At 39.1% G+C, this 22,866-nt stretch overlaps 1 long non-coding RNA gene across 1 annotated transcript in view; it reads left to right on the top strand.

The window, feature by feature from the left end:
• LOC130682967 (uncharacterized) overlaps window positions 1-9,885 on the top strand; it is a 44,174-nt gene extending 34,289 nt beyond the window's left edge. The window contains exon 4 of the long non-coding RNA XR_008996468.1: window positions 9,802-9,885. This is a non-coding gene — a long non-coding RNA (uncharacterized LOC130682967). The remainder of the gene's footprint in view (window positions 1-9,801) is intronic.
• The last annotated feature ends 12,981 nt before the right edge of the window (window positions 9,886-22,866 follow it).

Below are 22,866 nucleotides of genomic sequence, written 5' to 3'. Positions count from 1 at the left end.
GTCTTCACTCAAACTATTTATACACTTTCAAATTTTCTTTCTCATCTCATGGAGCAGTCAATAATACAAGAAGAACTATTTTTAAGTCATAAAACTTTGAAAACAATTATGTCAACAAGGACTTCATTCTTTAGTTTTAATTATAGTACTTATGAAAAACATAAGACCTATTTAAATGCTTTTGTGTTGCTTACTTATGTTTTTTGAGGGTAAGTTACAATCTTATGCAACATAAAATGAAATATAACTCATAAACAATGTGTTTCATAATAGTCCCTGTAACTCTGGGGTGGGGGGCGGTGGGAATCTTTCTCCCAGGCAAGGGCAAATTACCTTTGAAACTGAAATCAAAGGGAGAAATACAGTGGAGAAACCCATTTAGTGTTTACAAGCAGTCATCCACTTCTGCTCGCCCATGACTCTCACAACCCAGCTGCAAAAAAGAGACTCCACCAAACTCTCAGGCCCAGATATACCCTCACTCCCCACACCCTTGTAATCACCTAGTGATACAGAGTTGGACAACTTCTCTCCACCCTTAGAAACACCTAATGGGTATGGAGATGCACAAGGCCAGGGGAGATGTTCTGGAAATATTGCAATTTTATGCACATCAAAGAAGAATTAGGACCTTTAAATTAATAAATAATACATCACAGTTATTCAGAAATACCAAAGAATCTGTAATTATCTAATAAAGACATATAGCACCACTGTTCACAAGGGCATTTTCTTGGGCAGAAAAATTGTGGTGCAAATTTTGGATATTATAAGAAAATTTCAAGGCTTGCAGTCAGGTAAGTAAATTAATGGTGTCTGAAAATACTCACATCCTAATTCCCAGGATCTGTGACTAAGTTAGGTTTCATAGAAAAGGAAAATTAAGGTAGCAGATGGAAATAAGTTTGCTAATCCACTGACCTTAAGAATGGAGAGAAGATCCTGCATTTTCCCGATGGGCCCAGGGTAGTCTCAAGGGTCCTTAATGTGGAAGGAGACAGAAGAGGTGGGATAATGGACTGTTAGAAAGACAGACTTGAGGGGCGGAGCCAACATGGCGGCGTGAGTAGGACAGTGGGAATCTCCTCCCAAAAACATATATACTTTTGAAAATACAACAAACACAACTAGCCCTAAAAGAGAGACCAGAAGACGCAGGACAGTGGCCAGACTGCAGCTACACCAGCGAGAACCCAGCGCCTCGCGAAGGGGGTAAGATACAAGCCCCGGCCCTGCGGGACGCGAGCGCCCCTCCCCCCAGCTCCCGGCGGGAGAACAATAGGCAGAGCGGGAGGGAGACGGAGCCCAGGACTGCCGAACACCCAGCCCCAGCCATCCGGGCCAGAGCGCAGACACAGTATATGCCCAGGGGGCCCTGGATACTGGGAGAACAGGGGGTAGACCTCAGAGCGGGTGCTGAAGCTGATGCCCCTGTGACAAAGAAAAGCGGGGGCTTTTTTGAAAGTCTTAAAGGGACAGGGACTTAACAGCTTGACGGAAACAACCCAGGTCACAGTACAGCAGCTGGAAATTACAGGGAAAACCGGGTGCACTAACCCCCTGGGCAACAGCTCTGAGACCCCTCACGGAGGCAAACAGTCAAGCAGCCCCCCCATCCATCACCCCACCGGGCGCTGCGAAAGCAGAGAAGCAGCCTGAGACAAATTCCGCCCACAGAAAGGGAAATTTCTCCCTTCCGGCCAGGCAAGACACAAAGACCCACTCTACACGCAATTACCCAACACAAGCCACTAGGGGTCGCAGTTGCCCCAGTAAAGAAAGGCCAGTAGTAAGTGAAAATTTTGGCCCTCCCAGCTGACAGTCAATAGCACCTGTCAACATGAAAAGGCAAAAAAATATGATTCAGACAAGACTAACCCAGACAGCTTCGGCATCTGCTACATCTTCCCCTGAGAAGGAATCTGGGGAGATAGATTTAGCCAGTCTACCTGAAAAAGAATTCAAAACAAAAGTCATAACCATGCTGATGGACTTGCAGAGAAATATGCAAGAACTAAGGAAGGAGAATTCAGAAATAAAACAAGCTCTGGAAGGACTTCAAAACAGAATGGACGAGATGCAAGAGACCATTAATGGACTAGAAAACAGAGAACAGGAACGCAGAGAAGCTGATGCAGAGAGAGATAAAAGGATCTCCAGGAATGAAAGAATTTTAAGAGAGCTGAGTGATCAATATAAAAGAAATAATTTAAGAATCATAGGCATTCCAGAAGAAGTAGAGAGAGAAAAGGGGATAGAAAATGTCTTTGAAGAAATAATTGCTGAAAATTTCCCCAAACTAGGGGAAGAAATGGCCTCTCAGACCACAGAGGTACACAGAACTCCCATGACAAGGGATCCAAGGAGGGCAACACCAAGACACATAATAATTAAAATGGCAAAGATCAAAGACAAGGACAAAGTATTACAAGCAGCCAGAGAGAAAAAAAAGGTTACCTACAAAGGAAAACCCATCAGGCTATCATCAGACTTCTCAACAGAAACCCTACAGGCCAGAAGAGAATGGCATGATATACTTAATGCAATGAAACAGAAGGGCCTCGAACCAAGACTACTGTATCCAGCACGAATATCATTTAAATATGAAGGAGGGATTAAACAATTCCCAGACAAGCAAAAGTTGAGGGAATTTGCCTCCCACAAACCACCTCTACAGGGCATCCTACAGGGACTGCTCTAGATGGGAGCACTCCTAAAAAGAGCACACAACAAAACACCCAACATATGAAGAAGGGAGGAGGAGGAAAAAGAAGGGAGAGAAATAAAGAATCATCAGATTGTGTTTATAATAGCTCAACAAGCGAGTTAAGTTAGACAGTAAGACAGTAAAGAAGCTAACCCTAAACCTTTGGTAACCACAAACTTAAAGCCTGCAATGGCAATAAATTCATACCTTTCAATAATCACCCTAAATGTAAATGGACTGAATGCACCAATCAAAAGACACAGAGTAATAGAATGGATAAAAAAGCAAGATCCATCCATATGCTGCTTACAAGAGACTCACCTCAAACCCAAAGACGCGCACAGACTTAAAGTCAAGGGATGGAAAAAGATATTTCAAGCAAACAACAGAGAGAAGAAAGCAGGTGTTGCAATTCTGGTATCAGACAAAACAGACTTCAAAATAAAGAAAGTAACAAAAGACAAAGAAGGACATTACATAATGATAAAGGGCTCAGTCCATCAAGAGGATATAACCATTATAAATATATATGCACCCAATACAGGAGCACCAACATACCTGAAACAAATATTAACAGAACTAAAGGAGGAAATAGAATGCAATGCATTCATTCTAGGAGACTTCAACACACCACTCACTCCAAAGGACAGATCCACCAGACAGAAAATAAGTAAGGACACAGAGGCACTGAACAACACACTAGAACAGATGGACCTAATAGACATCTACAGAACTCTACATCCAAAAGCAACAGGATACACGTTCTTCTCAAGTGCACATGGAACATTCTCCAGAATAGACCACATACTAGGACACAAAAAGAGCCTCAGTAAATTCCAAAAGATTGAAATCCTACCAACCAACTTTTCAGACCACAAAGGCATTAAACTAGAAATAAACTGTTCAAAGAAAGCAAAAAGGCTCACAAACACATGGAGGCTAAACAACACGCTCCTAAATAATCAATGGATCAATGACCAAATCAAAATGGAGATCCAGCAATATATGGAAACAAATGACAACAACAACACTAAGCCCCAACTTCTGTGGGACGCAGCAAAAGCAGTCTTAAGAGGAAAGTATATAGCACTCCAAGCATATTTAAAAAAGGAAGAGCAATCCCAAATGAACGGTCTAATGTCACAACTATCAAAATTGGAAAAAGAAGAACAAATGAGGCCTAAGGTCAGCAGAAGGAGGGACATAATAAAGATCAGAGAAGAAATAAATAAAATTGAGAAGAATAAAACAATAGCAAAAATCAATGAAACCAAGAGCTGGTTCTTCGAGAAAATAAACAAAATAGATAAGCCTCTAGCCAGACTTATTAAGAGGAAAAGAGAGTCAACACAAATCAACAGTATCAGAAATGAGAAAGGAAAAATCACAACAGATCCCGCAGAAATACAAAGAATTATTAGAGACTACTATGAAAACCTATATGCTAACAAGCTGGGAAACCTAGGAGAAATGGACAACTTCCTAGAAAAATACAACCTTCCAAGACTGACCCAAAAAGAAACAGAAAATCTAAACAGACCAATTACCAGCAACGAAATTGAAGCGGTAATCAAAAAACTACCAAAGAACAAAACCCCCGGGCCAGATGGATTTACCTCAGAATTTTATCAGACATACAGGGAAGACATAATACCCATTCTCCTTAAAGTTTTCCAAGAAATAGAAGAGGAGGGGATACTCCCAAACTCATTCTATGAAGCTAACATCACCCTAATACCAAAACCAGGCAAAGACACCACCAAAAAAGAAAGCTATAGACCAATATCCCTGATGAACGTAGACGCAAAAATACTCAACAAAATTTTAGCAAACCGAATTCAAAAATACATCAAAACCATCGTACACCATGACCAAGTGGGATTCATCCCAGGGATGCAAGGATGGCACAACATTCGAAAGTCCATCAATATCATCCACCACATCAACAAAAAGAAAGACAAAAACCACATGATCATCTCCATAGATGCTGAAAAAGCATTTGACAAAGTTCAACATCCATTCATGATAAAAACTCTCAGCAAAATGGGAATAGAGGGCAAGTACCTCAACATAATAAAGGCCATCTATGAAAAACCCACAGCCAACATTATATTGAATAGCGAGAAGCTGAAAGCATTTCCGCTGAGATCGGGAACTAGACAGGGATGCCCACTCTCCCCACTGTTATTTAACATTGTACTAGAGGTCCTAGCCACGGCAATCAGACAAAACAAAAAAATACAAGGAATCCAGATTGGCAAAGAAGAAGTCAAACTGTCACTATTTGCAGATGACATGATACTGTACATAAAAAACCCTAAAGACTCCACCCCAGAACTACTAGAACTGATATCGGAATACAGCAAAGTTGCAGGATACAAATCAACACACAGAAATCTGTGGCTTTCCTATATACCAACAATGAACCAACAGAAAGAGAAATCAGGAAAACAACTCCATTCACAATTGCATCAAAAAAAATAAAATACCTAGGAATAAACCTAACCAAAGAAGTGAAAGACTTATATTCTGAAAACTACAAGTCACTCTTAAAAGAAATTAAAGGGGACACTAACAGATGGAAACGCATCCCATGCTCATGGCTAGGAAGAATTAATATCGTCAAAATGGCCATCCTGCCCAAAGCAATATACAGATTTGATGCAATCCCTATGAAACTACCAGCAACATTCTTCAATGAACTGGATCAAATAATTCAAAAATTCATATGGAACCACCAAGGACCCCGAATAGCCAAAGCAATCCTGAGAAAGAAGAATAAAGTAGGGGGGATCTCACTCCCCAACTTCAAGCTCTATTATAAAGCCATAGTAATCAAGACAATTTGGTACTGGCACAAGAACAGAGCCACAGACCAATGGAACAGACTAGAGAATCCAGACATTAACTCAGACATATATGGTCAATTAATATTTGATAAAGGAGCCATGGACATACAATGGCGAAATGACAGTCTCTTCAACAGATGGTGCTGGCAAAACTGGACAGCTACATGTAGGAGAATGAAACTGGACCATCGTCTAACCCCATATACAAAAGTAAACTCAAAATGGATCAAAGACCTGAATGTAAGTCATGAAACCATTAAACTCTTGGAAGAAAACATAGGCACAAACCTCTTAGACATAAACATGAGTGACCTCTTCTTGAACATATCTCCCCGGGCAAGGAAAACAACAGCAAAAATGAACAAGTGGGACTATATTAAGCTGAAAAGCTTCTGTACAGCAAAAGACACCATCAATAGAACAAAAAGAAACCCTACAGTATGGGAGAATATCTTTGAAAATGACACATCCGATAAAGGCTTGACGTCCAGAATATATAAAGAGCTCACACGCCTCAACAAACAAAAAACAAATAACCCAATTAAAAAATGGGCAAAGGAACTGAACAGACGGTTCTCCAAAAAAGAAATACAGATGGCCAACAGACACATGAAAAGATGCTCCACATCGCTAATTATCAGAGAAATGCAAATTAAAACTACAATGAGGTATCACCTCACACCAGTAAGGATGGCTGCCATCCAAAAGACAAACAACAACAAATGTTGGCGAGGCTGTGGAGAAAGGGGAACCCTCCTACACTGCTGGTGGGAATGTAAACTTGTTCAACCATTGTGGAAAGCAGTATGGAGGTACATCAAAATGCTCAAAACAGACTTACCATTTGACCCAGGAATTGCACTCCTAGGAATTTACCCTAAGAATGCAGCAATCAAGTATGAGAAAGATCAGTGCACCCCTATGTTTATCGCAGCACTATTTACAATAGCCAAGAATTGGAAGCAACCTAAATGTCCATCGATAGATGAATGGATAAAGAAGATGTGGTACATATACACAATGGAATACTACTCAGCCATAAGAAAAGGGCAAATCCAACCATTTGCAGCAACATGGATGGAGCTGGAGGGTATTTTGCTCAGTGAAACAAGCCAAGCAGAGAAAGAGAAATACCAAATGATTTCACTCATCTGTGGAATATAAGAACAAAGGAAAAACTGAAGGAACAAAACAGCAGCAGAATCACAGAACTCAAGAATGGACTAACAGGTACCAAAGGGAAAGGGACTGGGGAGGATGGGTGGGTAGGGAGGGATAAGGGGGGGAGAAGTAGGGGGGTATTAAGATTAGCATCCATAGCGGGGTGGGAGAAAGGGGAGGGCTGTACAACACAGAGAAGACAAGTAGTGATTCTACAACAGGTTGCTACGCTGATGGACAGTGACTGTAAAGGAGTATATAGGGGGGACCTGGTATAGGGGAGAGCCTAGTAAACAAAGTATTCGTAAGTATTCGTCTTGTAAGTGTAGATTAATGATTAAAAAAAAAAAAATGCAGTTCCTATGTGGTGACCTCTAATGAGTTCTACACAATAATATAAAGGACATATAAAAGTGTAGGCAAAGGGTCTGTTTGTGTTTATACAGAGGATCAAAGCCTAATTTGGCTACCCCGAAAATGAACTAAGAAACGATATGAAAGAGAACTTCCAACATCAGCACTCTCGGGAAGACTCATGCCAGAAGATGATCATCAAAAAACCCCAACAAAGATCCACGCACTGCTACAGCTGTAGATGCACTCATCCCACCAGCTCCTGGACTTGCCATGGGAATGAAGGAGATATCTAAGCTGGCCTGTGCATACAGTAAAACAACAAATTTGACTGGATCTATACTGTTGGAACTCAACCAAGAATTAGGAGAAATGCAAATTGTAGCGCTCCAAAATCTTACAACTACAGACTATTTACTGTTAAAAGAACATATGGGATGTGAACAGTGCCCAGGAATGGGTTGTTTTAATTTGTCTGATTTTTCTCAAACTATTCAAATTCAGTTAGATAATAACCATCATATCATTGATAAGTTTTCACAAATGCCTAGGGTGCCTAACTGGTTTTCTTGGTTTCACTGGAGATGGCTGGTAATTACAGGTATGCTTTGGTTATGTAACTATACTCCTATTATGTTAATGTGTGTGTGCAATTTAAGTAGTAGCTTAAAATATATACATGCTGAAGTTACTCTACAAGAAGATATGTCAAAGAAATAATCAATCTTCCCATGTTTTCTCCCGCCTGCTACTTCTATAGCTTTTCTTCTTCCTTCCTAATTACAACGAATTCTTAAATAGAATTCGTGCCTCATATCAAATTTACCGAGTATCATAACTCCTCCAAGTGGTAAAGATACCTCAAGACAAATGCTGGGCATAGAAGCCACAGGGCATAAATATGCAAAGAAATAAAAAGCTAACCATTTCAAACAATAAGGCTTCTCTCTCACTTACCAACTTAACATTTCCCTGTGTGGCCCCGGAAGATGACTGGTTAGCCAGAGACGGGTAAGATTCCTCAAGGGAGGAACAACCTAAGACAGGCACAGTCGCTGGGGGGTCATCAGGTGAGAAATTGGGGATCAACAGAGGTGAGGCTTAGAACCTCACCCCCCCTGTTCTGAGAGAAATCTTCTGCATATGTGGATGTTTTATTGCCCTTGTCTAGCTTGGATTAACACATAGTCTACAGGCACACACCTGATCATCTACATTTGCTCTCTTACAACACTAAACTATGTTTTCTACCTTTATGTTGTATCTACCTACCACTTCAGCATCTTATTAAAAATAATAAAGAGAGAAATGTGGTATCCACATATAAATCAAGTATAAAAATCAAATGTGTATTCATATTTGAACTGACTGTTTATAGTTCATAATGCATGAGCAAAACCAAAAGTTTCTGTGATGACTGCCCTTGTACTGTTCACCATGTAACTTATTCACTATGTAAGAATTTGTTCTCCATGTAAGAACTTGTTCGTTATGCTTCAGAAGATTGGAGACTGACGAAAATTAGGCTTGGGGTGGATTAATGATTGTGCATTGAGCATTGACTCCCCTATACAGAATTTTATTGTTGTTAACAACCATTTGATCAATAAAAATGAGAGATGCCCTAACAACAACAACCAAGAAAAAGTACACACTTCCAATTGTAAAATAAATAAGCAACCGGGATGTAATGTATAGCATAAGGAATATAGTCAAAATATTGTAACAACTTGGTATGGTGATAGCTGGTACTTAGAATTATCATGTATATAAATGTTGAATCACTGTGTTGTACACCTGAAACTAATGTAATGTAATACTGTGTGTCAACTACCCTTCAATAAAAAATAATTTTCTAAAAAAAAAAAAAAAAAAAAAAAAAAAAAAGAAAGACAGACTTGAGCAGCCAGGGAGGGGGAAGAAAAGGCTCAAAGGAAAAACCACCCATACTCTGCCCAGGTAGGGGTCTCATGTGAAGACAACAAAGATTTTACAGGGAGATAACTTCCTATCAGGACCAGGTCAAACTGGTCCCAGCCAGGTCCCAACGTGGACACAATCCAACAGAATCCAAAGAACTCCCCAAATCACACCTTGTCATGGGAAAGGACATGCCCACTGAGAGGGATGACTCTACAGATGGACCTGTCAATCACATGACCCCACCTTGTCAGTCACAGAGGCACCTCCCAGGCAGATTGCTACATAAAGGACTCCTGCCTAAAAGTTCTGGGCCTTTGTCTCCCTTGACTCTGGCCTGCTCCTCCCTTGGAGTGTATTCAATTAACACTTTCCCTCTGCTTCTCTGTTGTGCATCTGCCTTCCAATTCTTGTTGCACAGGGGACAAGGACCAAGGAGAGCAAGCTCAGCCTGGTAACAGGACTTGAGGACTTGAACCCCTGCAGCTGGCTTTGGAGATAAAGGGGACCAGGACACAAGGGGTGCAGTTGGCCTCTAAGGGTAAAGCAAGGAAACAGATTCTTCTCCTGAGCCTCCAAAGAGGAACATAGCTGAGAGACACCTTGATTTTTAGTCCAGAGACATGCATGTTGGATTTCTGATTTAATGAACTATAGGATAATATATTTGTGTTGATTTAAGCCATTACATTTGTGGTGATTATTTATAGTAGCAACAGAAAACTTACATAGGCAGAAAGAAGAAATAAACTTTAATTGGGGTATTATTAAGTAACATTTATTCAATAGCCAAATTTGTGTGTTCTACAGATACTTGATCTGAATACAACAGAGAATTTAGAACCTAACTTTGATGTTTTGCTTTGCATATAAGAAAGATGTTCAAAGGTTTAAAGATGATCAGTAGGTAAGTAACTTGTTTTCAATTCATTTATTTTAAAGATGGTTTTCTCTTTCAACATTCAGTTGCCAAAACATTTCAATTGCATTCTTTATGAGGTATTGAATATCTGAGCATAAAACTCTAAAGATGGCAGCATTAGAAAAAGTGTGACAGGGTCTGGGCAAGGGTGACTTGGTTCGTCAAACTTTGGCCATATGAAAAGTTTATGAAATTATTCAGACCAAATTCCACTTAGCTAACCATGTGACAAGAGAAAGCAAGGAAGGTTACATTTTATACATGTTTTTAACATTCAAGTTCATATTTTCTCAGGGGATTTATCTAACAATGTAGCTTTTGTAAGATAAATTCTAGCCAAAATAAGCAGGCAACAAGAGGCAACAAAGGGCCAGGCATTTTATTTGAGCGCAATTCCCAGGCGAGGTTCACCAGTCTGCAGGGATGCAGGCTGGGGAAGTTGCGTGCAACCAGACAGGCGGGGAGTTTTTAAAGAAGGTAGGGGGAGGCAGAGCTTAGATTTACAGCGGTGCAAGGATTGGCTAGCCTAAGGCACATTTTTCAGGTTGGGAGGGGGCAGCAGCCGGGGACTTTGGCACATCATCAGTGTCCGACGTGCTCACCCCTCCCTCTGGTGCCTCCAACCTTACAGCTTTGTTTCATCAAATTCTAGCTACTCCTTGAAAATCACTTTTGTGCAGAAAAATGTTTTATATTATATGATTGGACTCTCATTTTTCTCCAGTGGGCTGCCAGTAGGATGGTGCTGAGGTTCTGCACAGCATCATGAGGCATGCCATGCCATCCGGAATCATTGGTGATATTGAAAGAAAATAGACCGTGCAATTAAGCCATACCCCAAACAGGATTGTGTTGCCTAATTACTGAGTCATTGCAAAAAATACAGCCCTGAAGTCAAATGTTCATGTGGTCTTTGGACCATACCTCAGTGATCCAGTGGATAATTCAAGTCACCCATCTTAAATTCTTCTGGTAATAATTTCATTCCCAACACTGCTAACTGCTGTGTGGTCCCACCATTGCACACTCTCAGCTCCTCACTCTCAATGCGTGACCCACCCCCCATCCCTGGGCTCTGGCCATTAATCTGCAAGATGACCTTCCAGTTGCTTTTCAAAGCAGACTGATTGATCTAGTCTTGTTCTTATCAAGCCTTCATCTTCTTCTGTCCCTTCTCCTAACCTTACTCATAAAAGCCCAATGTCATTAGAAACGTCAAGCTCTTCTCTTGGAGGCCAGGGAGGGCAGGGGGCTAAGGAGAGATTGCGGATGAGTGTTTAAAGTTTCAAACCTTTCCATTTTTCTCAGCTGTATACATATGCCTCTTTATATAGGGCCTGCTCTAAGTCAGACAATGTGAAAAAAAAATACTCTAAAGACTTATGCTGCATTTTCATTGGCAAATGGAGAGAAACACATCTTGTAATTTAAATTGAAGCAGACAGTGAAGTCAAACCAGTGTATTTTATGTTCATTCTGGAGAAAAAATAAGTGTGATATTTTTTTTGTTTGGTTATTTTGGAGGGAAAAAGGTGTTATTTGCTTCCTTATTTGTGACAAAAGACAATTTGAAAAGCATCAGAACTTAACCAACCTTGGCTTTATCCAAAGTAAAAGTCTTCATATCCTGTGGCCATAAAAGAAGTTCTATAATCAGAACATCTTTGTGAAAGCTATTTACTCTGAAACAGCATCTTGGGCTATATTATAAACTGTGGTAGAGGAATAGTGGTACTGCCGTGCCTCAGTCCATTACACCCCATGTTTCTGAGTCACACATATTTTCTGTAGCATTTTGAAAAAGTTTTCTGAAGAACTGACAGGCAAGCCATCTCTGCTGAGCTTGCAAATGCATCTGTGATGGTTGTGACTACAATTGGCGTTGTGTTTATTGAGTGAACACGTTGTCTGAGCCAGTCTTGGTAGTATTAAAAACTTGGATGGCTTTCAGTGTAGTCAGAAGTTGATTTACCAAGAACAAAATGGTAGGTCTCTGATCATATGTGGATAATCTGAGATGCTTAATAACAAAATAATAAAGACATCTGTGAGTGTTTTCCTGCTCTGGTGAGTGAGGTTAATTCCTTCTTTTGCAACACCCTCCTTCAAAAGGGGTGTGTCCCACTGCGTGAAAGGGGACCTTTCCCTTGAATTGCTGCTGTTACCTGAGGTATTTTTTTTTTAAAGAAATTGGGGTCATTTGTGTATTATTTCCTGCTTCATAGGACACCAGATTGGTTGCTAGATATCAAAGTTTGCAAGGCTTGACTGAACTCTAGATAAAAAACAAACAAACCAATTTTAAGAGGAGAGGGCTACATTCAGAATGCTCTTGGGGTAGTAATTCTCATGCTAAGCTTACTGGTGGGTGATTTTAGGCCTGGGAATGAGAGAACTATTTCTGCTGAAGATGGTACAGTCATCTGTGACACTGTTGGGAAGGGCTCACCAAAGCCCACCTGGCCACCGAGTCAGAGGCTGCCCTTCGCAAGGGGACGGCAGCTTACAGCTGTGGCACACGGAGCTGTTTTACAGGTGAGGCTCCAGGAATGAAAAGTCACAGTTCACTGAAAAATATTTATTGGCTAGAAAAACAAAACACTGTATTCATAGGATCAGATAGTGTTAAGCAATACAGGAGAAAACACAACCAGTTATAAACATAGTAAGGAATGCTGTGGGTGCTATGTTTTGAAATGGGGTAAAGAAAATGCTAGCTATGGAGGGATACTTTGAGAAAAGATCATGGGGGAACATCCCTGGGGACAGTACAGAGGAAATGCAGCAGGCTCTGCATAGAGGACCACGCCAGCATCCCACACTCCAGTCAAGACAAAGGGCAACAAACCGCAGTGGAATTTGCCTCTGAAAATTATCAGGGTGTATTATCACTTGAACTAGATGTATTTAATTTTTTTTTGTCTTTTTTAGCAAATTACCATTTTGTGATGATTCTCACTTTAAATAGAAAATGAAACGAGTACAGAGAAATGACAGTCATTTATCTTCCTGCCACAGGGACTTAACCACTGTTAACATTTTGACATATTTTTAAGTGTTTTAAAAAATAGACATATACTTTAAAATTACATAAGTCACGTATTAAAGTATCATCTTTTTAAAAATAAATATATTGCAAATAAACCCATGTTCATTTGACCTAATTCCAATCTTTTTCCTCCCAGGCGCAAATCCTCATTATTAGTTTGGTGTCTGCATATTCTTTTTCAAATTGATATGCACCTATACACACACAGACATGCAGTATTATCATTTTATGTGTGTTTTGACTTTGCATAAGTGGTAACATACTATATACCTTATTCTATGCCTTCTTCTCACCCTAAAAAGTGTATCATCATGCTCTTCTCATGCAGGATGGAGTCACTATACTGGTATACTGTGCAGTATTCCATTTTCAAGTGTTTGTGGGTGCAAGTGCATGTATGTGTGTGTGTGTGTGCATGAGCATACTATTTTGTGCTCTGGCCTCATCCAATTGAGTTACAACATGAAATACCTTTCCTTTCCCCACATTGCTTCAAACCTGTTAGTGGAATCTCCTCTTCTCATCATTGAGTATTGCCCACACAGCTCATAATTTGCTGCCCAATTTTACACATTAAAATTCAGTTTAAAACTTCAGTGTAGTATTAAATTTGATTATCACTCTTTTCCCACATTCAGCACGAGCCTGCCCCGAGCCCCTGCTGCCTGACATGGGCAGGTGCCCTCTTCCATCTTCAGGCCCTGGTTTTCCCCTCCTGTGGCCTCCCAGTTCTTGCCATCAGCAGAGTCCCCCACCAACCCCTTGGGCTGCAATCCTCTCTCTGTCACCCTCAGCACTCTCATGTGAGATACTGAAATAGTTCTCAGGTCTGTCTTGCCTTTCCCCTCCTATTTCCTCTCATGCTCATAATGGTGCATAAACAAGCCAGTCACCCTGGTGCCCAGGGACTGAATGCCAGCCACCCCTCATGCAGACACTCGGCTGTCTAGGATCAACCCCTCAAGTCATCCCCTTCCTTGGCTGGGATGGATGAGTGACCTCTTGCCAAGAGCACAGTGTTCTCTGTGACTCCGAAGACTCTACCCTCCAGCCAGCTGTCTCCTCATAGAAACTGGGGAAGAGGGGCATGGGCTGGGAGTGATGGGTGTGAGGCAGAGGACATGGGTCTTCTCACCTCTGAGTCAGGCTCCTTTATACAGGAGATGCCCAGCCAAGGGCAGCCTTCACTTTCTGTGGTTTCCTGCTGTGGGCCCTGGTGCCGGTTCAGAGGCGGCAGGAAAATGATCCATTCCCCTGTAAAGAGTATTTAGTCATTTTTTTGTTACTCTAAGTAGTGCTGCACAGATTGCCCTGGTATACAATTCATTGTGCATGTATAACATTGTAGAAACTAAAGAGCAGACCGAATGCATTTGATTTAAAAGATACTGTCAAATACTATCCGGGGTGGCTCTACTATTTGCTCTCACCAACATCTTGAAAGAATTCTTTTATTAACAACTTCAATGATATTTAACTTTGTCAGATTTGCTATTTTTGCCAGTCTGAGTGGTAAAAAGTGATGTCTTTGAGGCTTATAACTTGCATTTCTTTAAGTGCCAATGATTCTAGGAATCCTTTCCTATTTATCAGTCATCTGCCTGTGCTGTGGTCTCCTTTTTTCTTTTCTTTTTTCTTTTCCTTTTTCACTGACCTGTTGGAGTTCTTTAAACATTTTGGATATTTGTCAGTTATCTATATTGAAAATGTTTTTTTTAACAAGTTTTAAAAACATTATTCCTGGTATCTTGTACAAGAGAGTTAGTTTTAAATACCCATCTTCTCTTTTATGATTTGTGCTTTTTGTGCCTTAATAAGAAATCCTTTTCTATCCTGGGGTAATAAGGCGATTATATTCTCTTTTATTTTCTTGGATAGAATTCAAATTTTCTTTCTTCACATTTATTTATATTTTCCACTTGTAAATTGTTGCATGTGAACTGTATGAGGTTCAGATCTAGCTTTATATATGCCACATGGAAAGCCAGTTGCTCCACAGCCATCCATTAGATAGTGCACTCAAGATTTCCCTCAATATTTTTTGATGTAATCTTTCAATCTAACAATGCATATATATTGCATGTGGTTGTTTCTAGTTCTCTAATTAATTTCACTGACAGGCTTGTCTGTTTCTGTGCCAGCAATGACAACAAGCCCATTGGCAAGCCCTTATTTATGCTGAAATAAATCTGTCAAAATAGGCTTCAAACATTAGACTTAATAAGACAGTTTTAGAAGATTTCTTAGTAGAGCCAGAAATAAGTCAAGCCTACTTTTATGCCATGGAACATGTTGCATAAGAGATCTTAATGAAAGGAAAAAGCAAAATTCTCAGTATTTATGGGTTATATGAAATCCAAGAAAATGATCTTCAAAAGACAATATGGCATTCACCCAGTTTGCTGGATGCAAGATCTGTACATATGAATCAATGTTTTTATAGTAAGCCTAAGAATAAATATAATAATGTACATTATCTGTAAAAATAGCTAAGTCAATGGACTGAAACAACTTTCTCATTATGTTTTGGAGGCTCAACAGTTTGGAGATATAAAATATCTCCAAATTAATTTTATATCCAATTCAATTCCTTCATAAAATATTAGTATCATAAAAGGACAGTAAAAGAAAATTATATTTAGTATATATTATATAAATTATATAATTTAGCAAATAATATAGTAAATATAAACAGTAAATAATACTAAATGTTAATACATTTATAATTACAAATAATATAATTTGGTAAATAATAAAATTATAGGTTACCAATATATACTAAAAAATTCAAATTTTCAAATCAAATGCAAAATGTATTTACTAAGAATCAGCATATTATAAAGGCAGATCTGTTATTTTAAAGGAATATTTAGGGAGTATTGAAAACTACCTTTGAAACCACTATCCATTTTGAGCTAGATTTATGTGTAATTTTATAGATGTAAATACATTGGTTTCAGAAGCATAGAAATATGAAATTGAATCATAATTACTTAATTTGGCCACCATTAAAAACTGAGTGATTAATAATAATTTTTTTCTAGCTATGTAACCAAATAGTTGCTCCATATCAAATCAGCCTGGTAAATGAACAATGGTTATCTACTCAAAATCCCATCAACCCTAGTGATTATTATACATCATCTAGATCACTGAATATGAGTACCAAGTACACTCTGGTATATGCTGCTTCTAGATATATAAGCTGCACATTGTGTTGGAATTTTTTAGGTTAAAATCACAAACCTTAGGCTGGTGTCAGGTTTCTTTGGCATATTTTCTTGAAAAGTTATACAAAATCAGAAAAACAGAAATATTTATCTGACTTCAAGTTCAGTTGTCAAAAAGTGGCATTTCCCAGTTACTATTTCTCTTGGTAACAAAGAGCTTTATACATATTATCTTTTAGTCATATTTCCCTTACTTACTATTTTAGTATCAAGTATCAGGTTTTCCAAGGTAAACGAATACCTGAGAGATACATTTTCATTGAAAATTTAAAAAAGAAGACTGCATTACCGTTTGGGTCCTATCAGTCTTATTAACTCTAGTATTCACCTGTTTATCTTGCTGGATTCAGCCTACCACCAACCATATACAAAGAATGGGTAAAACAGTTTAACTTTTCCCAGGCGAATACTGACAGAATAATTTTGTTAACTTTCTGGAAGTAATCTATTCCTGGGCATACACAGAAGTAGTAAAACGTAAGAAACATAAAAATTGCCAAGATACTAACAAAGCCATTTCTAACTATACCTGCAATGTTATCCAAAATTTCCACAGACTATTTTTTTAACTAAGTGCCTAAAAGTTAATGTTAAAAAAATCAGTTACTATCTGAGAAGAGTATCCATTTTAGCTGTGATCTGCCACTGACGCCTGACTGCAGTTCAGGGAATGCCCTTCAACAGTTACCCTATAGTGAGCTGACGGGGAGAAGCAAGACAAGGAAGGGCACCTTAGGGTGGGGGGCAGGGGCAGTGGGAAGGCTGAGGACATCAGGACAGGGTGAAATCGAGCCAAAGTATGAAAAGGAATAGAGCGTGTGGAGAAAACCCTGAGCACCATTCTCCATGGAGACAGTGCTGATGTCCATCCTAAGGACACACACGGCGCACAGCCCAGCAGGCAGCTGTGGATGGTCTGCCTGCAGGGGAGTTTAGGTAGGTGTACACACATGCACACAATAGATATATACATATGTTAAATAAAAGAAATACAGGCCCCATTGGAGGTCACTTCTATGCCAAACCAACAAACTGGGACTAAAGGCCCAAACTCATCGGCAGTTTCAGCCTCTCCCAGGAGTGGAATTTTAAACCAATCATTGGCAGTTTCAGCCTCTCCCAGGAGTGGAATTTTAAACCAATCAGTTTGGAAATCCTAATCACTAGTGAGGTCATCTGCAGACGGTCTCCTGCCCCTTCTAAAGGAGGGTGACTTTACCTAAAACAATACCTCATCTCTTCTTTTACTGATAACTGTTTGCCCCACCCTCCTGTCTCTAAAAACCTTCCAATTTGTGAACCTCCTTGGAGCATCTCTCCACTTGTTAGGTGGGATGCTGCCCAATTCATGATCCATTTAATAACACCAAATACATCTTCACATTTACATGGTTGAATTTTGTTTTTTTACATGTGTGTGTAATTAATTGGGATGATTCTAGACTTTGCATTTAATTCAGACAATGTAAGAGTGGACATCATCAGCACATTAAAACACATACAAGAATTTCATCAAAACACCTTTTTTCCCAGCATCTTTTTTAATTGTAGTTGATGAACATTATATTGCTTTCAGATGTACAACAGTGATTCAATAATTATATACATTACTAGATGCTTGGCATGGGAAGTGTTATGTGCTACCATAGTAAGATATTACAATATTATTTGTTATTTCTGTTATACCTCTGTTCCTATGACTAATGTATTTTACAATTTACATTTTTTACCTCTTTATCCCCTTCACCTATTTCTTACTTCCTCTCCGTCCCCTTCCCTATGATAACCAACAGCCTGTTGTCAATATTTGGGGGTCTATTTCTTTTTTGTTGGTTTTGTTTTTTAGATTCCACATATAAGTGAAATCATACAGTATTTGTCTTTCTCTGCCTGGCTTATTTCACTTTCTGTGATACCCTCTAGGTATTCATCCTCTTTACCCACATTCATCTTTTTATTTTTTTATTTTTTTTATTTTGGTATCATTAATCTACAATTACATGAAGAACATTATGTTTACTAGGCTCTCCCCTTCACCAAGCCCCCCCCCACATACCCATTCACAGTCACTGTCCATCTGTGTAGTAAGATGCTGTAAAATCACTACTGGTCTTCTTTGTGTTGCACAGCCCTTCCCGTGCCCCACACACACTATACATGCTAATCATAATGCCCTCTTTCTTTTTCCCTGCCCTTATCCCTCCCTTCCCACTTGTCCTCCCCAGTCCCTTTCCCTTTGGTAACTGTTAGTCCATTCTTGGGTTCTGTGAGTCTGCTGCTGTTTTGTTCCTTCAGTTTTCCTTTGTTCTTATACGCCACATATGAGTGAAATCATTTGGTACTTGTCTTTCTCCTCCTGGCTTATTTCATTGAGCATAATACCCTTTAGCTCCATCCATGTTGTTGCAAATGGTAGGATCTGTTTTTTTCTTATGGCTGAGTAATATTCCATTGTGTATATTTACCACATCTTCTTTATCCATTCATCTACTGATGGACATTTAGGTTGCTTCCATTTCTTGGCTATTGTAAATAGTGCAGCGATAAACACAGGGGTGCATCTGTCTTTTTCAAACTGGAGTGCTGCATTCTTAGGGTAAATTCCTATAAGTGGAATTCCTGGGTCAAATTCTATTTCTATTTTGAGCATTCTGAGCAACCTCCATACTGCTTTCCACAATGGTCGAACTAATTTACATTCCCACCAGTAGTGTAGGAGGGTTCCCCTTTCTCCACAACCTCGCCAACATATGTTGTTGTTTGTCTTTTCGATGATGGCGATCCTTACTGGTGTGAGGTGATATCTCATTGTGGTTCTAATTTGCATTTCTCTGTTTATTAGCGATGTGGAGCATCTTTCCATGTGCCTGCTGGCCATCTGGATTTCTTCTTTAGAGAACTGTCTATTCAGCTCCTCTGCCCATTTTTTTAATTGGATTATTTGCTTTTTCTTTATTGAGGTGTGTGAGCTCTTTATATATTTTGGATGTCAATCCTTTATTGGATCTGTCATTTATGAATATATTCTCCCATACTGTAGGATACCTTTTTGTTCTATTGATGGTGTCCATTGCTGTACAGAAGGTTTTTAGCTTGATATAGTCCCACTTGTTCATTTTTGCCTTTCTTTCCCTTGCCTGGGGAGATATGTTCATGAAGAAGTCACTCATGTTTATGTCCATGAGATTTTTGCCTATGTTTTTTTATAAGAGTTCTATGGTTTCATGACTTACATTCAGGTCTTTGATCCATTTCGAATTTACTTTTGTGTATGGGGTTAGACAGTGATCCAGTTTCATTCTCTTACATGTAGCTATCCAGTTTTGCCAGCACCAACTATTGAAGAGGCTGTCAGTTCCCCATTGTATGTCCATGGCTCCTTTATCATATATTAATTGGCCATATATGTTTGGGTTAATGTCTGGAGTCTCTATTCTGTTCCACTGGTCTGTGGCGCTGTTCTTGTGCCAGTACCAAATTGTCTTGATTACTGTGGCTTTGTAGTAGAGCTTGAAGTTGGGGAGCGAGATCGCCCCCACTTTATTCTTCCTTCTCAGGATTGCTTTGGCTATTTGGGGTCTTTGGTGGTTCCATATGAATTTTTGAACTATTTGTTCCAGTTCATTGAAGAATGCTGTTGGTTATTTGATAGGGATTGCATCAAATCTGAATATTGCTTTGGGCAGGATGGCCATTTTGATTATATTAATTCTTCCTAGTCAGGAGCATGGTATGAGTTTCCATTTGTTAGTGACCTCTTTAATTTCTCTTAAGAGTGTCTTGTAGTTTTCAGGGTATAGGTATTTCACTTCTTTGTTAGGTTTATTCCTAGGTATTTTATTCTTTTTGATCCTATTGTGAATGGAATAGTTTTCCTGATTTCTCTTTCTATTAGTTCATTGTAAGTATATAGGAAAGCTACAGATTTCTGTGTGTTAATTTTGTACCCTGCAACTTAGTTTTGGAGTGGAGTCTTTAGGGTTTTTTATGTACAATATCATGTCATCTGCAAATAGTGACAGTTTGACTTCTTCTTTACCAATCTGGATTCCTTGTATTTCTTTGTTTGGTCTGATTGCCGTGGATAGAACCTCCAGTACTATGTTGAAAAACAGTGGGGATAGTGGGCATCCCTGTCTTGTTCCTGATCTCAGAGGAAAAGCTTTCAGCCTCTCACTGTTCAGTATGATGTTAGCTGTGGGTTTATCATATATGGCCTTTATTATGTTGAGGTACTTGCCTTCTATTCCCATTTTGTTGAGAGTTTTTATCATGAATGGATGTTCAATTTTGTCGAATGCTTTTTCACCATCTATGGAGATGATCATGTGGTTTTTGTCCTTCTTTTTGTTTATGTGGTGGATGATGTTGATGGATTTTCATATATTGTACCATCCTTGCATCCCTGGGATGAATCCCACTTGGTCGTGGTGTATGATCCTCTTGATGCATTTTTGAATTCGGTTTGCTAATATTTTGTTGAGTATTTTTGCATCTACGTTCATCAGGGATATTGGTCTGTAGTTGTCTTTTTTGGGGGGGTCTTTGCCTGGTTTTGGTATTAGGGTGATGTTGGCTTCATAGAATGAGTTTGGGAGTATTCCCTCCTCTTCTATTTTTTGGAAAACTTTAAGGAGAATGGGTATTATGTCTTCTCTGTATGTCTGATAAAATTCTGAGGTAAATCCATCTGGCCTGGGGGTTTTGTTCTTGGGTAGTTTTTTGATTACTGATTCAATTTCGTTGCTCATACTTGGTCTGTTTAGATTTTCTATTTCTTTCTGGGTCAGTCTTGGAAGGTTGTATTTTTCTAGGAAGTTGTCCATTTCTCCTAGGTTTTCCAGCTTGTTAGCATATAGGTTTTCATAGTATTCTCTAATAATTCATTGTATTTCTGTGGGGTCCCTCGTGATTTTTCCTTTCTCGTTTCTGATTCTGTTGATGTGTGTTGACTCTCTTTTTCCCTTAATAAGTCTGGCTAGAGGCTTACCTATTTTGTTTATTTTCTCAAAGAACCAGCTCTTGGTTTCATGATTTTGTCTATTGTTTTATTCTTCTCAATTTTATTTATTTCTTCTCTGATCTTTATTATGTCCCTCTGTCTGCTGACCTTAGGTCTCATTTGTTCTTCTTCTTCCAATTTCGATAATTGTGACATTAGACTATTCATTTGGGATTGTTCTTCCTTCTTTAAATATGCCTGGATTGCTATATACTTTCCTCTTAAGACTGCTTTTGCTGCGTCCCACGGAAGTTGGGGCTTTGTGTTGTTGTTGTCATTTGTTTCCATATATTGCTGGATCTCCCTTTTAATTTGGTCATTGATACATTGATTATTTAGGAGCATGTTGTTAAGCCTCCATGTGTTTATAAGCCCTTTTGCTTTCTTTGTACAATTTATTTCTAGTTTTATTGATACCGTTGTGGTCTGAAAAGTTGGTTGGTAGGATTTCAATCTTTTGGAATTTACTGAGGCTCTTTTTGTGGCCTAGTATGTGGTCTATTGTGGAGAATGTTCCATGTGCACTTGAGAAGAATGTGTATCCTGTTGCTTTTGGATGTAAAGTTCTATAGATGTCTATTAGGTCCATCTGTTCTAGTGTGTTGTTCAGTGCCTCTGTGTCCTTACTTATTTACTGTCTGGTGGATCTGTCCTTTGGCGTGAGTGTTGTGTTAAAGTGTCCCAAAATTAATGCACTGCATTCTATTTCCTACTTCAATTCTGTTAGTATTTGTTTCACATATATTGGTGGTCCTGTATTGGGTGCATATATGTTTATAATGGTTATATCCTCTTGTTGGAATGACCCCTTTATCATTATGTAATGTCCTTCTTTATCTCTTGTTACTTTCTTTGTTTGGAAGTCTATTTTGTCTGATACTAGTATTGCAACACTTGCTTTTTTCTCTGTTTGCATGAAATATCTTTTTCCATCCCTTGACTTTTAGTCTGTGCATGTCTTTGGGTTTGAGGTGAGTCTCTTGTAGGCAGCATATGGATGGGTCTTGCTTTTTTATCCATTCTATTACTCTGTGTCTTTTGATTGGTGCATTCAGTCCATTTACATTTAGGGTGATTATTGAAAGATATGTACTTATTGCCATTGCAGGCTTTAGATTTGTGGTTACCAAAGGTTCAAGGTTAGCTTGTTTACTACCTTACTGTCTAACTTAACTTGCTTATTGAGCTATTATAAACAGTCTGATGATTATTTCTCTCCCTTCTTATTCCTCCTCCTCCATTCTTCATATGTTGGGTGTTTTGTTCTGTGCTCTTTTTAGGAGTGCTCCCATTTAGAGCAGTCCCTGTAAGATGCCCTGTAGAGGTGGTTTGTGGGAGGCAAATTCCCTCAACTTTTGGTTGTCTGGGAATTGTTTAATCCCTCCTTCATATTTAAATGATAGTCGTGCTGCTTACAGTATCCTTGGTTCAAGGCCCTTCTGTTTAATTGCATTAAATATATCATGCCATTGTCTTCTGGCCTGTAAGGTTTCTGTTGAGATGTCTGATGATAGCCTGATGGGTTTTCCTTTGTAGGTGACCTTTTTTCTCTCTCTGGCTGCCTTTAATACTCTGTCCTTGTCCTTGTTCTTTGCCATTTTAATTATTATGTGTCTTGGTGTTGTCCTCTTTGGGTCCCGTCTCTCGGGAGTTCTGTGTATCTCCGTAGTCT

Source organism: Manis pentadactyla, chromosome 3, assembly GCF_030020395.1.
Source record: "Manis pentadactyla isolate mManPen7 chromosome 3, mManPen7.hap1, whole genome shotgun sequence".
Lineage (NCBI taxonomy): Eukaryota > Metazoa > Chordata > Mammalia > Pholidota > Manidae > Manis > Manis pentadactyla.
The sequence above is the reverse complement of the archived record's forward strand: the minus strand, read 5'-3'. Positions and strand labels throughout refer to the sequence as shown.